Source organism: Hylobates moloch, unplaced genomic scaffold (genome assembly GCF_009828535.3).
Source record: "Hylobates moloch isolate HMO894 unplaced genomic scaffold, HMol_V3 SCAFFOLD_17, whole genome shotgun sequence".
NCBI classification, from domain to species: domain Eukaryota; kingdom Metazoa; phylum Chordata; class Mammalia; order Primates; family Hylobatidae; genus Hylobates; species Hylobates moloch.
In genome coordinates this window covers 8,520,975-8,537,257 of record NW_026652292.1, presented here as the reverse complement: position 1 = coordinate 8,537,257, position 16,283 = coordinate 8,520,975, and the positions used below count along the sequence as shown (strand labels likewise).

The 16,283-nt window shown below is 44.9% G+C and overlaps 1 protein-coding gene, 1 long non-coding RNA gene and 1 other non-coding gene across 3 annotated transcripts in view; 1 reads left to right on the top strand and 2 right to left on the bottom strand.

Annotated features, from left to right (window-relative positions):
• Window positions 1-13,763, bottom strand: part of LOC116456928 (uncharacterized) — a 50,599-nt gene extending 36,836 nt beyond the window's left edge. The window contains exons 1-2 of the long non-coding RNA XR_004244848.2: window positions 13,536-13,763; window positions 10,905-11,062 (exon numbers count right to left, since the gene is read on the bottom strand). This is a non-coding gene — a long non-coding RNA (uncharacterized LOC116456928). The remainder of the gene's footprint in view (window positions 1-10,904; window positions 11,063-13,535) is intronic.
• LOC116457164 (small nucleolar RNA SNORD123) lies at window positions 11,147-11,216 on the bottom strand. The gene has a single exon (XR_004244934.1). It is a non-coding gene; the product is annotated as a small nucleolar RNA SNORD123 (small nucleolar RNA).
• Window positions 13,764-13,988: 225 nt separating the features above from the next.
• The window catches only part of SEMA5A (semaphorin 5A), a 509,156-nt gene continuing 506,861 nt past the window's right edge, over window positions 13,989-16,283 (top strand). The window contains exon 1 of the mRNA XM_032135528.2: window positions 13,989-14,480. The gene's annotated coding sequence lies outside the window, so the exon portion shown is untranslated. The remainder of the gene's footprint in view (window positions 14,481-16,283) is intronic.

Genomic DNA, 16,283 nt, shown 5'->3' with positions numbered 1-16,283 from the left:
AACAATCTTTTTTAAGAACTGGTTTTGCCGGGACTGGTAATGCCTTCTGTAAAATCCCATAACCTACAACTTCTTTTGTCCCTCATCTCTAAGGAACAGTATCTTGACAAGCAAGAGTTGCTTCTTATGTAGGATCATAACTTGGGGCAGGCTACATCTAATGTGACTTGGGAAAAACTCAGGACTATCTTAAGGTATATATTTTCTTTAAATGCGAGAACTGGGAAAAATGACTTACTATACCATACAAACAAGTTGCCTATATTAGGTAATGTCATTCTCTGAGGTAGAGCAATTTACTCCAATCCTGAGTATTTTCATCACATTTTAAAATTAATGGGAATGACCTAACATAGCATTACAGTCATTCATTTTAGTTTTATTCCACAAGCAACCATTTTTGAGTACCTAGGATACAGAAGTCACCACCAGACACTGTGAATACCAAGAAGATAAAACATGGTCTTTGTCCAGAGACTGCAAGGCAAAGGAGTCTCTAAGTCATCATGACTTAGAGGAATGGTAAGATTTTACATTAACATTAATTTGCTTTCAGAAGATAACCTGCAGGCTGTGTTTGTTAATGTTCCTTTAGGCAGTGGTCCTCAAAGAGTAGTCCCTAGATCCACAGCATTAGCATCACCTGGGAACGGCTAAAGATGCAAAGTGTGGGCCCCATCCAAAGCCCACCGAATCAGAAACCCAGGATGTTGTTGGGCACCGATCTGATTTTAGAAAGCCCTTCTGATGATTTTAAAGCATGCTCAAATTTGAGAACCACTGGGCTAGAGCAGGGATCAGCAAACTATGACCTGGAGGCCAAATCTGGTCTGTTTTTGTAAGTAAATTGTTATTGGAACACAATTCACTTACATATTGTCTAGAGCTGCAACAGAGACTGTATGGCTCACAAAGCCTAACATATTTGCTCTCTGGCCCTTTACGGAAAAAGTTTGCCAACCCTGGCCCTTGTGCACCATGGAGGTGTTGGGGAGGAGCCAGTCTCTGAAGCCAGCAATGCCACTGTCTGACTCCCAGTTATGCCTCCTAGCTGTTTCATCGTGGGGGAGTTTATTCAACCTCTCTGTGCCTCAATGTTCTTATCCATAAAGTGGGGGTAATAACATTCCCCAGCATAGACAGTTAATTCGAGAGATCAATACGTTAACATTTTAAACCTCTTAGACCAGAGCCTGGCAAGCAGGAAATACTCAAAACCTGTTAGTTATCGATATATGAAAGGCATATTGTGAGACACTTCGCTAGGGAATGCCACAAGCCTTAGATATTTATAACTTCATTGATACTGTCACCACATAGGGATGAATGTGACATTATGTCCACACACCCCACCCCACAAGGCTCCAGGGGATGAAATAGAAGGCAGTCCAGCTCACCTGGTGTTTGACTTGGTGGAGGCTGGAAGGTGTGGCAGAATTTTCTGGGAGCAGTGTATTTATATAGGCTATTTCTGCAGTTGGCCAAAATTCTGATATATTTCCCTGGGTGAGTTGAAATGATATTATCTCCTAGAGGTAGGGGAAGGGTGAAGTAAACATAATTGTGGCTCTTATATTGGCATGATTACGTAATCGTGTCTGTGCTGATTGAGCTGGGAAGTTGGGGTAGGAGAGAGGAAACAAAGGTCAATGGGGCATCCTTCCTCAGTTCATATCCCAGAGAGGGCCCTTCCCCCATGCACACAGCTGTGAAAGCTGACCCTAGCAGAAGAGAAAAGGTGTGTGTGTGAGTGAGAGAGAGAGAAACCTCCATAATTTACGTAGTCCCTAAAGTAATCATCTGGCAATGAGAATTTTGCAGAGGACATTACTGACAAGCAAAACACTTTGTAGAAACAAATTGATAAAAGTGGATATTTTATCAATAAATTGATAAAAGTGGACATTTTATCAATAAATTGATAAAAGTGAATCTTGGAGCACAGTAAGCAAACACTAAGACTCTTTTGTGATTACATAAGATACTGAATAGAAAAACATGTTTCTCAATACAGTCCAGGATGGAATGAGTTTCTATATAATATAGGGCACACAAAACAATAATTCCAGAACATTAGAGATGGCCAGATAAATACAACTGGGCACTAAAGTCTTTGTTCTCTTGGTCCAGTTCTTTCTCAGGGCTATTGGAATGATCTGTGCTTTCAAAACAGGTGAGGTTTGGTACTGAAAATAATCTGAAGTCCGCTGGTTCTTGAATAGGCTGTGCATCAGATGCACCTGGGGAGCGTTTCTGAAATCACAGGCCAGGGCCCTCCCCTTGGAGACTCTGATTCACTACATATAGCATCAGCCTTGGCTTGTGTATGTTGAAAAAATTCCCCAGATATTTCTGATTAGTCATACTGGTTAAGAGTCATCCCCAGCTTCTTTGAGGGGAATTATTAGAGACTAAGATAAAGTTCCAGTGTATAATTGTTAAAGTTTACTGTGTTGAAAATTGTATAAGCAGTTTGGTACCAGAAAGAGAATGGAGTTTGGGGTCAAATACTCACAGGTTCCTTCGGTTCTTAGTTTGAGATTTACTTTGTAGAGGTTCATTCTCTGAACCACATTTTCAACATCTATAAGATGATTTTGATTGTGGCTGTTGTCTGTTGAACATCCTGTGTCACATTGCTTTGTTCACTGAAGTTTCTTTTTGCTGACTTAAACATCTATACTGATCACCCCTCTAAGATGCTGGTCATCTGTCCTCTCCTCGAACAACAGTAATTCCACTGCAGCCCTTATTATCATGAACACATCTTGGACCACAAGTAAACATTCGGATTCTGGACCTCACCTAGTCCTCTAATCTGTTGAAACCATGATCCTTTTTGTCCCTGTGTCCTCCTTGTTAGCTTACGTTGTGTGACCATCCTTAAAGTTGCCTCCCTGCAGACATCCTTGACTTTTCTGTTCCTCTCTCCTGTTTGGGGAAACCACCTCCTGGTTGGAATCAACTATCCATGTTATCCACACCTGTGCCTGAGCTACTGCATGTTCCTAGAGAAATTCTCACAAACATGCTGATGGGGTTCACTTTAGGGTGATGACCATGAGCCTTGACTGGTCATCCAACACGGTGTGGACATTCCAGTACACACTCCCAATAAGTTTGTTTGCCTGATTTCCAAGATGTTGATTTTATAGTTTCTCTAATCTTTTCTAACATTCATGTCTTTTCCCTACTCCCCACCCAAATCTAGCCTCATACTTCATTACTAAAACATAACCCTCCGGGTCAGCAAGCCCTGGAACAATTTGCACCACTGAGGATTCCATTTCTGCCTCTACCTGGTCTCCCTGGTTCCTACTCCAATGACCATTCAAGGGGAGGCTGTACTGTCTCCAAACGAACCCCTATGAACACTTATCTTTCCAAAGCCTTCGTTCCTGGAGTTATCTTATTTCTCTATTATGTAGACACTTTCTCACTATCCATGGAGTTATCTCAACCAACATATAAACATGCTTCCAATGACCCACTGTGGAATATAACTCTCTGTGCACAGGTCCAGCTGCTACCAGTTTCTTTGTTTCTCTTCAGGACAAAACTGCTCTAATGAGTTTCCACCTCCTGTCTGCACTTTCTTACTTGCTATCAACCCTCTCTATTGAATTATGAAATCTTTTGAGCATACAGAAAAGAATAATCTAATGAACCACCAAAGCATATCTGTCTGATCTTAACATTTTTCATTATTTGCTGCGTATTTTTTTTTCATTTTTGTGGACAACAGAATCAAAGATAAAGTTGGTGGCCTTTGATTATCTTTGCACAATCCCCCTTTTCCCTCGCTTGCCATATTACTGAATTTATTATTTATCATTTCTGTGCTATTTTACTACCGTGCATGTATCCATAAAATATAGATCTGATTTTTTGGTTTCCATACTTTATATAAACTGGCAGTATACTACATGTCCCTTCTGCAACCTTGTCAACTGCACTGCATGGAATGTACATTTTAGACATTGCAAGAGTGGCCAAAATGCCTTCCCAAGTGATTGTACCAGTTTACACCTCTAAACATTACTCTTGCCAACATTTGATAACAGCTGGTATTGTCAGATTTTTTCGTTATTGCTAATCTGGTATGAAATGATGCTTCCTGGTTTTAACTGACTTTCCATGATTATTAGGGGACTTGTGTTACGTTCTTACACTTACTGGCCATTGAGCTTCTTGTTTCATTTGTACAGTTTTGCCTCGTCCTTTTCAAACGGATTGGTAGGACTTTGAAAATATATTTTGCCTACCATCCTTTGTCATTTGTATGCACTGAAAATTCCCCTAGGCTATGGCTTGTTTTTAAGTTGTATATCATCACATGGAAGTTCTAAATTTTAATGTTGTTTGCCGTATTGATTTTTCTTTCTTTATGGCTAGTCTTTATATCTTGTTTTAAGAACTGCTTCCCCATCCAGTAGTCATACAGATAGTGTCTTGTATGTTTTCCTAAGTAATGTTTTGTTTCTCACCTTTGCTGTAAACTAATTCGAAGTTGTTCTTATAAAGCTTAAGGGGCAGGTACTAATTCGCTGTTTTTACATATAAGTAGTCAATTGTCTTAGGCCCATCTATTGAGTATCTTCTTTCCCCAGTGAGCCACCATACATCTTTTGTCACATGTCACTCAAGAGGGAGTCTATGTGAGTCTGTTTATAGGCTTCATTTATTATATGTCTGTCCCTGGGTCAATATCTCAATGTCTTAATTTCTATAGCCCTATGAACAATATTGATATGACACTCATCAACCTTGTTCATAATCTACAGACATTCCTTAGTCACTCATGGAAATTTGTGTTTGATTTGCCTATAAACTTTAGGATCTTAGGTTTCATAAAAAGCCAGTTAAGATTTTGATTAGATGTACATCGTATTGAAGGATAAATTTGGGTAGCATGGATATTTCTGAATGAATATTTTATAATCAAGGTATTATATACTGAATCTTCCAATACATCAACGTGGAATAGCATACATTTATTTTGGTCTTCTTTAGGATCTTTAAATTTAGCTTTATAATTTTTTCACAAAAGTCTTTCAGAACTTAATAGAACTTTCTCTTTATTCTAATTGTTGATATGTAGATTTTCTTAAGTGTTTTTATTAGATACAATTATATCATCTGAAATTAAAAGTTAATTTTTCCCCTTTCAATCACTGTTTAGATGTTGAAGAGGAATATCCATAAAGAGATTTGATTTGTCCTTACAGATATTTCTCTTCAACCACAGTGATTGAAAGTACAGGTTGTCTTGATCTTCTCTTTTGATTGAATGCCTACGACTTTTCACCACTGCATAACAAGTTTTTTGTTGATTTTTTTTTTTTTTGGTAGATAGTCTGTCAATTTAGGTAAATTCCCTTCTATTAGTAGTTAGCTAAGAGTTTTTTTTTTTTTTTGAATGACACTTTTAGTTTCATCAAAACATATTCTGCAGCTATTGAAATAATCATGTTTTTTAATTTGTTGATGAGGTGATTTATATTAGCATATTTTCTAATGATAAAACATCCTTGAATTTTGTTAGTATTTGGCCTATGATTTTTCTATTCACTGGAATGCTGATAATAAAATAAGGATTAATTTTGCCTTGGAAGCAGTGACCAGATACTGAATCTACTGGTGATTTGATCTTGGACTTCTCAGTCTTCAGAACCATGAGAAATATATCTCTATTGTTTATAAAGTAGCCAGCTTAAGGTTTTTGTTATAAAAACCTGGAATGAACTGAAACAGAAACTGGTAATGAGTAGTGGGGTGCTGCTGTAGCGAATACCTGAAAATGTGGGAGCAGCTTTGGAACTGGGTAGTGGGTAGAGGCTGAGTTTGGCAAAGTAGTCTAGTAAAAGCCTAGATTGCCATAAATGGACTGTAAAAGGTAAAGGCTCATAAGAAGAGTTATAGACAGAGCCTCAGTCTTCTTGGAGATTACGTAAAAGATTGTAATCAAAATGTTGGTAGAAATACGGACGATAAAGGTCATTGTGATGAGGTCTCAGATGAAAATGTTCTGGAAACTGGAGGAAAGGCTATCTTTGTTATAAAGTGGCAAAGAACTTGGCTGTATTGTGACTGCATTCTAGTGCTCTGTGGAGGGCGTAATTTAAGAGTGATATACTAGGATATTTGGTGAAGAAATCTCTAAGCAAATTGTTCAAGGTACTACGTGGGTTTTCTTGACTGATTATAAAATGCAAGAGAAGAGAAATGAATTAAAGATGGAATTTACAATAAAAAGGGAAGAAGAACTTAAAGATCTGGAAAATTTTCAGCCTTGCCAGGTTGTAAAGATTCAAAGGGCATGTTCAGAAGAGAATACCAAGGGCGTGGCTAAGCAAACGTAACTTTTGATATGAGATTAGTGTGGCTATAAGGAAGCCAGATGCTATTTATCCAGACAATAGAAGAATGATTCCAAAGGCATTTCAATCTCTGAGGCTGCCGCTCCCATCATGATCCCACAGTACCAGGGCGTTCAAGTCACAAAGCTTTCAAGGGAGGGGCCCAGGGCACCCGCGGCACCCAGGGCTCACTGCCTAGGGCCTCCTCAGATCTTTGCTCCCCACATTCTAACACAGTGCTTTTTAGCTGCCCCAGCTGGGGCTCAAGTGGACTCAGATGTGGCCTGGGCCACCCTTCTGAAAGGTACAAGTAATAAGACTTGATGACATTCTTGAAGTGCGAACTCTGCATTTATATAGAGTGTATGAGCTGTGGAGACATGGCTATCTCCACGTAGATTTCAAAAGATGTCTTGGAGAGCCCAGAGCCCAGACAGGGAACTGCCACAAAGGTGAGATAGGTGCAGAGGGTCCCTACTAGGGCAATGACCAACAGAGCTGTGGGGTCAGGGTTGCCTCTGAGATCCCAAACTGGTAGAGCCACCAGCGTGCAATGCCAGCCTAGGAGAGCCACAGGCGCTGGACTCCAACTTGTGAGAGCTACAGCATGGGCTGTGCCCAGCAAAGCCATGGGGGTAGGGCTGGTGGGACCCTTCAATGTCCAACCCTTGCCCCAGTGTGTACGGAAGGATGAACATGGACTCAAAGACGACCATTCTCAAGCCTCAAGATTTAACAGTTTGCCTTGTTGGGTTTTGGGCTTCCATGGGGCCTGTGACCCTTTCTTCTTGCCCATTTATCACTTGCAGAATGGGAATGTATATCTTATGCCTGCACCACTATCGTATTTTGGAAGCACATTGCTTGTTTGATTTCATAGGCTCAGAGCTGGAGGAGTTTGCCTTAGGATGAAGTGTACCTTCAGTCTCAGCTGTATCTGATATAGATCATATTTAAATGAGACCTTAGACTTAGACTTTAAAGTTAATGCTGGAACACGTTAAGAATTTGGGCAATAAGTTATCGATTTTGGGATGAATTTTGTATATGAGGACATGAATTTTGAGAGGTCAGGGGAAGAATGCTATGGTTTGACTGTATCCTCCCCAAAATTCATGTTGAAAGTTAATCCTCAATCCAACAGTATTAAGAGATGGGGCCTTTTGGAGGTCATTAGGCTGTAAGGCACCTGCTGGTGCCTTGATCTTGAACTTTCCAGCCTCCAGAACTGTTAGAAATAAATTTCTATTGTTTATATGTTACTGAGTTTAAGGCTTTTTGTTATAGCAGCCTGAAATGGACTATGACAGTATCTATTGCTATTCATTTGCAATTACTATTACTATCCTTGAATTTTAACAAGTGTGTTTGAATTAAATTCCAAAGTTAATCACCATTTCCACCCTTTTCTGGAGTCTTACTCTTATCCTTTATCTTTCCCACTTTCTTGCTGGTCTCTATTCATCCTTCAAATCTCATCTCAAATGCTACTTTTTCAGTGATGCCTCTCCCATTCCCCAGACTAAACCAGACACCCATGTATTTGTCCTTCATAGCATTTATCAGGGTTTAGAATTACATACTTGTGGGTTCCATAACTCAGTAAGCTGTAACTCGGTAAGCTGTAACTTCCGAAAGGGCAGGGATCACCTGTGTGTCTTTTCATTCTATTTTGAATGTGCAGCCGTGCGTCTGGCACATGGTGTGCAACAAGCTTGGTTGCAGATGGGAAAGCTGGGTGGGAGAAAGGGAGAGGGGGCACTGGCTGCCCAGGCTACAATGTTGAGGGATAAAGCTGCAGGGTTGCCAGACCTGGAGGAACTGAATCCCCTCCATCAGTAAGGAATCACATTCTCCTGCTAAAAACAGAACAGAAACAATGATGGCTAAAGCAAAACAGAAAGTTCTTTCTTTCTCATGTCATGAAATCTGGGGTTAGGTAATTCAGGGCTGAGGCAGGGGCTCCATGGAGTCACGAGGGATTTAGGCTACTTTTTACACCATCATCCTTGGCTCATAACTTATATCCTCAAGAGCCTAAACTGGTGCCTGGCATTTCATTTTTTGTTTGTTTTGGGACGAAGTCTCACTCTGTCACCCAGGCTGGAGTGCAGTGGCATGATCTTGGCTCATTGCAACCTCCTCCTCCCCAGTTCAAGAGATTCTCCTGCCTCAGCCTCCCGAGTAGCTGGGACTACAGGTGCCCGGCTAATTTTTGTATTTTTAGTAGAGACAGGGTTTCACCATGTTGGTCAGGCTGGTCTCAAACCCCTGACCTCAGGTGATCTACTCACCTCAACCTCCCAAAGTGCTGGGATTACAGGCATGAGCCATCGCACCTGACCAGTGCCTGGTATTTCCATCATCACAATCAACTTCCAGGTGGGAATCCAGAAGTAGGAGAGAAGGACAGGAAAGACCATGCCCATTTAGTTGTCTGCGCCCTTTTACAAAGCCTATCTTAGAATCCTACTCCACTTACATCTTATTGGTTATGGCTGAGTTCTATGGCCTCACTGAGCTGCAAGGGAGATTTTTTTTAAAGCCAAGTAGTTTCCAATTCAAATAAAATCAGGTCTGTGTTATTAACGGTAATGATGATGATGATGTATGTGTGAGGGGTGGGTGTGATGCTGCTGACTGGGGAATGATCACTGGAACTGGAGTCAGGGAGACGGTAAGAGGAGGTGTTGGTATTTTGGGTGAGAGACACTGACACTGTGAATTATGGCAATGAGAATGGAATGGAAAGGAGGGCCTGAAACAACACTTGATGGAGGGCCCACTGGATCCTTGATGGCTTTTCTAACTATGGATTTGCTTCAGGAGACCTTTTACTTTTGGGTTTAATTTCACTTAATAAATCATCTTTTCATTAACTCAAGGTTATTTTGAGTTAATCTCTCTGGTAAATAATGAAATAAACTAAGGCAGAGTAATCTGTGCTTCTAAATCTAAGCAGGATGAATATTATTTTTGAAAACATATTTCCAAAGGTACTTATTTTCCCCCAAAGCTCTATTTTCAAAGGCAGAGGAATAGAGAGGACATTGATTAATAAGTATAAAACATATCTTTTTAAAAAAAGTATAGCCATTCTTTGCTATGGACATTCAAGATATATACAAGACTCAATGTCAGCAAATAACACCCTGGAAACCATCCAGAGGCTTTATCTCCATGCCACAGGCTATCTGTATTTTCTTCAGATATTCCAAAAATCTTTTAAACTTAGCATTTTTTTTTCTTCTCCCCAGACCGTACTTATAAAAGATGACTTGGGCTTTTTTGACACAACAATTTTGTTTAAGCAAATTGAGTTGCTAGACAATATATCCAGAAATTTAACCAAGAGGACAAGGCAAAACACTTTCAGATTTCCAGAATCCTTTGTCTGCACCCATAGCTGAAGTAAAACACAGTATCTTATTAAAAGGCCTGTACTGAAAGAAGAATCAGTAAACTCTTCTTAAGAAAAAAGTAACCAGGGAAAATGACACCTACCCTCCCCCAGCTGCCCCTGCGAGTCAACACATCTTGATAAATGTGTGATCTGCTTCTGGTATCCATGAGTCATTGCTTTAACCAGGCTGCTTCCTTGAACTTGGCTGTGAGGTGGGGGAATGTGGTTCTCCCTTGAGAAATGGGTTCCAGAGAGCTCAAAGATGAGCAGAGTTTGCCTGGGTTAGGTGAGGTCCAGGTCATGCTGTGCCAACCTCTGGGAACATGTAGCAGTGGCAAAGTGCAACCCTCTGACCAGACATGGGCAGAGGCAGACTCTGACATTGGGTCTTGTATATATATGTGAGGCAGGCCCTGGTGGACTTGAGTGGAAGCTCAGACTGCAGAGTGGGGCACATGATGGGGTCCCAGGCTGTGCCTGGAGGAGCAGACTGACCTGGCCCTTCAGTTTAAGGGCCAGGAAACTGCACTTGCTTTGCACATTTGTGGTCATTCTCATCTGTGCCTCAAGTATTTTCTGTCTAAGTTTCTGGGTGGCTCTTTTTTAATAAAGTTGGTCTGCTTAACTTTGCCAATAGAGTGGGCTGCCACACTAAAGAGGAATGCGTGTTTCTTGGGGTAAGATAACCCTAATGATGTTTTGGTGAAATCCAAGTGGAAGGGCTATTTCCCTAAAATCTCCCCACTTGTAGGTTCCTAATCCATCAAAAGAAACTGACAAAACAAACCTGTTTGGGGGCAACACAGCATCACCTGTACCCATAATCATGTTTTCGCAATACTTTGAAGTAGGTGAGCAATAAAGCAGCACTAGGCAATCTTAGTGAGACATCAAACTTCACGTCTTTGTACCAATGTTTAGCATTAGGAAAAAGACTGATGGGACTGATCAGGTGATCTTTTCATTTCTTCAGTTTTTAAATGTCATGGATCTAAAAGAATGAAAACAGGCGTAAAAAGAGAACACTCATGGAGGATGATTGTAATGCATCTCATTGGTAGGAAAATGCAGTTAAGATGTAAATGTCAAGAGGCCATGATTTCTGGATTGAGGTTTTTTCTATAATTTTAATATACTCTTACCACATCTTAAAGACCAGAGATACCCGGCTTTCCTTTGAAGGTCACTCATGGCCCACGGTCATGTCCTGATTTCTTCCACGTGATGTTCTTTCCAGAAAGCCTCCCTGCCTGTTCCTCTGGTCTGACGGCAGCTTAGGGATGTGGCTGAAATTCAAGGACTAGGGAGGGAAGTAAAGACAAGACAAAATTGGTCAATTAGTGCAGAAACATAAATGATCTTTCATAGTTCCGAACAGAATTGAGGTGAATCAGGAAATGGATGGCGTTTTTCAAGTCACATGAATCAGTGCCCCAGAATTCATCATTTTCACCAAGCGTTTTGTTGGTTTCTCATTCTTTCACATTGTGTGCATGGCTCACCTAAAATAGTTTAGGGAAAGCTATATTTTATTTTAAAAAGAAGAGAACTAAATATTTTTGTTTGTTTAAAAGTGATCATCCTTAGTTTTATAATGTGATGAGAAGCAGCTTAATGCAGATAGCTTTCTAGCAAGCAAGACCTTTACAAAGCAAAACAAACAAACTAAAAAACAAATAAATTTTGTTTAGAAAAAAGAAATACTTGTGGACACTTCAAAATGACTTTGTTTATGAAGATACTGCTTATGTGTTGGGTGCTCGGTGAGTATTTCACACAGATTACTGTCTTTCTCCTTTCAAGCAGACAGCTGACATACCCCTGCCAGGCTGGTGTGTCTAAGCTCCAGGTGAAGAGACTGTAGCTCAGAAAAGTTAAAGAACTTTCCCCAGGTTAAAACTCAAAATTAATCCTCAATTTAGATCCATTTCACTTTAAACAAAGGATGCACTCTAAATTATAATTTGGTTTATTTACCTGCTTATTAGCAATTATTTTGTAATTATCACTAAAATATACATCTTTTAACAATGCATTGGTGCAGCCTGTAAACAGCAAAACTGAATTCAACTCCCCCCACCCCCCACCGCTACATACATACAAAATTACGTAATTTATCCAGTTAAATGTTATGTTATCAGACCTATTGGGTTATGGTTTAGAAAGCTATCTTCTTCCCGCTGCTTGGCTTTATATGCCAAGAGTTTTTTGCCTTTTTTTTCTTTTCAAATATTAACGGCAATGTTCAGAGGCAAGAAGAGCATTAGCTGAATACACTGGGTTCTAATTTCTGTCTCCCTCACCCTGGCCACAAAGGCAGATCTGTCCAGGCAAAGGCTGCAGATCCAAGCATAAGGCAGCTTCCTCCCTACATCTCCCCCCGCTAGAAGCAGCCAGGCAAGACCTTGGCCTGCCTCTTCCTCCCAGGGAGGCTCCTAGGGCCTCTGTGCCATGTAGGCAAGAGAATCGGAATGTTTGGAATGGAACTAGTGCCCTAAGTGCCAAGCAAGGGAAGGGAGAACGGTTAAGCTTTTCCTTCAGGTCCCCAGGAGCCTGCAGCTGCCACATAGCAGGCCTGGAGCCCCCGCCACAACCCAGGGAGGAATGCTTGCCAAGGAGGCCTGCCCAGCTACTGACACTTCCTCCCAGATGTCTTAAAGGAAATCTCCGTAAAGACTGAGTACCCAAGACAGCCAGATCACCCGTGCCAGAGACTGGGCATTTGGGCATGGGCTGGGCTTTCATAGAAACCTTCGGAATTACTTTCACTTAATTCTTTTATTAAAAAAAAAGTTCTAGAAAATAGACACATCGAGGGCAATTTGTATTTCCATTGTCCTCTTAGGTCTGCATGGCTACTGTGCGAGCTATGACACCCTGCAGCCTGCAATAGCTTCTTTGTTTTATGGATGAGCTCAGTGGAACCCTTATGGACGCACCGGACCATGCCCAGGACCAGCGACGCCCATCCATACCCCACCACTGGCTGGAAGAGCGCTGGTGTGAACATGGGTCCTTGCGGGGTCCCTACCTCACTGCGGTTAGGAGGGGGCAATCCACGCATTTCCTCATGCAGGGGACCTTCAAGCCTCCCTCTGGGGCGCAGACGGAGTAAAAAGGGCCCAGAGATACTGTCCCGCACCCCCATCCAGTGGGAAAGGGCCACTCAAGGTCAGGACTCCGAACCCAAGTTTTATGCCTTATACTCCTATAACTTTACCATTTGCTCTTTTCGCGAGGCTGACCCCATCCCTCTCCCCCCGCCACCGCCTCCTTCAGAAGCTGAAGAACTGCAACAAAGTATCCAATTATGCAAGTCTTCAAAGGTACTTTACTTGCTTCCCAATTAGAAACTTTTCACCTGAGTACTTAGTAAGGCCCAAAGATCCTGCAAAAGTGCAACAGGGAACATTTGGCCCAGAATTGGACGAATGACTTTGACCATACGGGACTTCTCTCTTAACGCTCAGCGTGGCTACCTGGGGACCCCTTCACCTGCCTCCCTGATTCGTCAGATTTGTTCATTTCCTTGACTTAATCCCGCTGAAATCTACCCGAACTAGCCGGGAGGCTCACCCCCAAAGTGCTCCTCCAAGAACCCGCAACGACTGACTCTCTCGTCTTCTTTAAGACTTCTTTAAGGAGTTTCCCCCTCAGACGGATGAGGGTGTCATCATCCGTCGAACAAAATCACAAAGTTCGAGTTCCGGAGGACCAGACGGCCCCTACCCCCCACCCCCCGGGCCAGATTTAGCCGAGGGAAGCGCACGTACCTGAAGCCGAGGCCGGCAGAGCTGGAGCGCCACGTCTCAGGTCTCGGCCGGCGCCCCCCTCCCGGGTGCAGCCACGTCTGAGCCGGGACAGCGGGCGGGGGAGACGCAGAGGGACCCAGTGAGACGGGGGAGGGAGCCCCCGAAAGTCAGCGCTCCGCCGCACTCGCACTGGGGAGGCTGGAATGGAACTCCTGGGGGGCAGCGGGGCTCCCAGGAGCGAAGGTTGGGGTCCTGTACCGGGAAGGGGCGGGGCCCGGGGAGGGGCTCGGGGAGGTCAAGGCGCGGGTGGGGCGCTCGAGTTTCACCCCGGTAGGGAGGAGGAGGAGGAGGTGCGGCGGCGGGGGCGGGGCAGGGGCGGGGCGGGGGTGGGCCCAGGCGGTCCCCCGCTCCCCCACTCCCCGCCCAGCGCTCTCCGCCCCGTGCTCTCCGCGCCCGCTCGCCCCGCGCGAATCTACTCGCCGGGAAGGCGGCGCCGGTGGCGGCTGCTCTCGCTGCGCCCGCTCCCGAGTACTGTTTTCCCGCCGCGGGTGGGCTTCGCAGCCCCAGGCCAGCAGCGGCCCCTGGCCCGCTGCAGCCCCGGCCCTCCACCTTCCCTTTGCAGGGGCGGCCCGGCCAGTGTCGCTCATCCAGTGACGCTCCCTTCTCCCACCCGCGACTGCCCCGCGGAGCTGGCTCGGACACCCAACTTTGCCACCTCGCGGGTCGTCTCTGCTGGGCGCGAATCTGCCCACCCACCGGTTGGCTGCGCGCTTGGGGACTTTGCTCGTGGCCCCCAAACCGGTGCCCCCATTCTGGAGCTCAGCGAGTAGGGGGCGGCTCTGGGGAAGTGGCAGGGAGCGGCTGCAGCTGCTGCCTCCACTTCCCTAGCCAGGTGCTGAAGAGGATCCTCAGAGCCGCTCTGGCCCCCAAGCGCTGGATGACTGGTACCAGCGCGCCCCGCACCTGGTGAGCGACCCCCGCCCAATCCCTGCGTGGCCTTGGCAGGAGCCCCTGACCGCACCGCGCCGCGCTGCGCCGCGTCGCTGGCCGGGACCCGGGGACTGCAGCGGTCGACTGGTGGGTGGTGCCAATCTCGGGTGGGATCCATCAGCAGGCACCTGGGCGGGGGTTGCGCGTACAGGATTAGGACCACCGTCAGTCCGGGGGCGCCCAGAGTTGAGCTAGTGCACGGGTTGGAAGTTTGTGTACCCGCCTGTGCCGAGGTCTGAGCATGGAGAGGTAAGGAACCGGAATGTCGCCGTGGGCGAGACGGGACCCCTGCCCAACACCCAGAAAGGTGCCCACATTGGTCTGTGCCCGCGCCCGGCGCGCCTCCAGGCTCGCACTGCCGGGAGCCGGGGGCAGGGGACACCGAAGTCGGGACTTGGCGGTCCGGGAGCCGCCACCTCGCAGCCCCACGGGCTTGGGCAGGTTTTCCTGCTTTCCTTACAGGGGAACCGGGAGGCAATGGGACTTGGACTCAACTCCGCCAAGCGCCTTGGTCAATGAAAGACACTAAGGCGGGGATGCAGAGGCCTGGGGAACCACCAGCCAGGTGGGCTGCAGCTAGGCGAGCCCCTTTCCCCAGGCATCCCTCCGCTGCTCCACGGATTTTGCACACCCTGGCTCAGGGTTTCGGGCAGATTAGGCTCCAGAGGGAATGGTTTCTCCCAAGATGTGCGTGGGAACGGTCGTGGAGGAGTGATTCCTCCGGCTCGCTCCCCGCGGCGGCCGGTGCCTGGCTTGGCGCGGTCACATCTCGGTTCCCCGGGCTTTGGCGGGAAGCGCGTTCACCTCCTCGCCCTTTGCTTGCTTTGTACCTGGATGCCGCCGCCGGAGTTGGGATTTAACTTTCCTGCGCCTGCGGCGTCCTCGGGATTCCCGGCAGGGGGCGCTGCGAGCGAGCGCTCGGAGGACGAGGAGCCACAGGCGGTTGCTGGGTCCTGGGCGAGTGGGCGGGAGTCGCAGGCAACAACCAGCAGAACCAGGCAGATCTAGCAATAATTTCATTTTGGGGGCCGGGGGTTGGGGGAGCTGATCTGGCGGCTATAGAGAGCTGTCAGCTAGGAGAGGGGACAGGAAAGGTGGTGGCCAGACATAAGTGCTCTAACTAGAAAGGTCTCTTCCAGAGAAAAAGATCGCTGTAAAGTCTTCCTTGTCTGGGCATCTGTCTTCCTTGTGACTGTTGCATTTACTCAGAAAGAAATCGAAATTGAGGGAAGATAACGTGAGTTTTGTTTGATACCGTTCTGCTTTTTAGGGGTGCTTTAGTTAACACATCAGGAGTCATAAATGATTATTCTGGTTTGTTTTGAAGAAAGACAAGTTTTACGTCTAGCTTACCGAGAAGAGCTCTGTCATAATGGCTGGGTTTGGAATCAGCAGATATGTTATTAATTATAGAGGTAGTCTGTTCATAAGGAGACAGAAACACAAAACCAGACTTTAATAAGAAAGATTTTTCAATACCTAATTAGGATTGCTGAATTTGTTGCTAATTAATGCCAGTTTCATTATTTTAGAGAGTGTAATATTTATCACGACCACTTTATACAACTTCAGTTAAAGCAGATAATACCATTAAGTTATGTATAACTGAAATAATTTTCTTGTCTGTGCCTGTATTTACACCAAAAGAAACATGGATTTTTTTTCCCCTCCAAAAGATTTCTTTTTCTATGTTTGTTTTTCATGAAAAAAACAGCCCTAAGTGTAATTGTTTGGTTCACTTGAAACACAGATGTTTTTTTCCTTGAGTTTCTTTCCTGT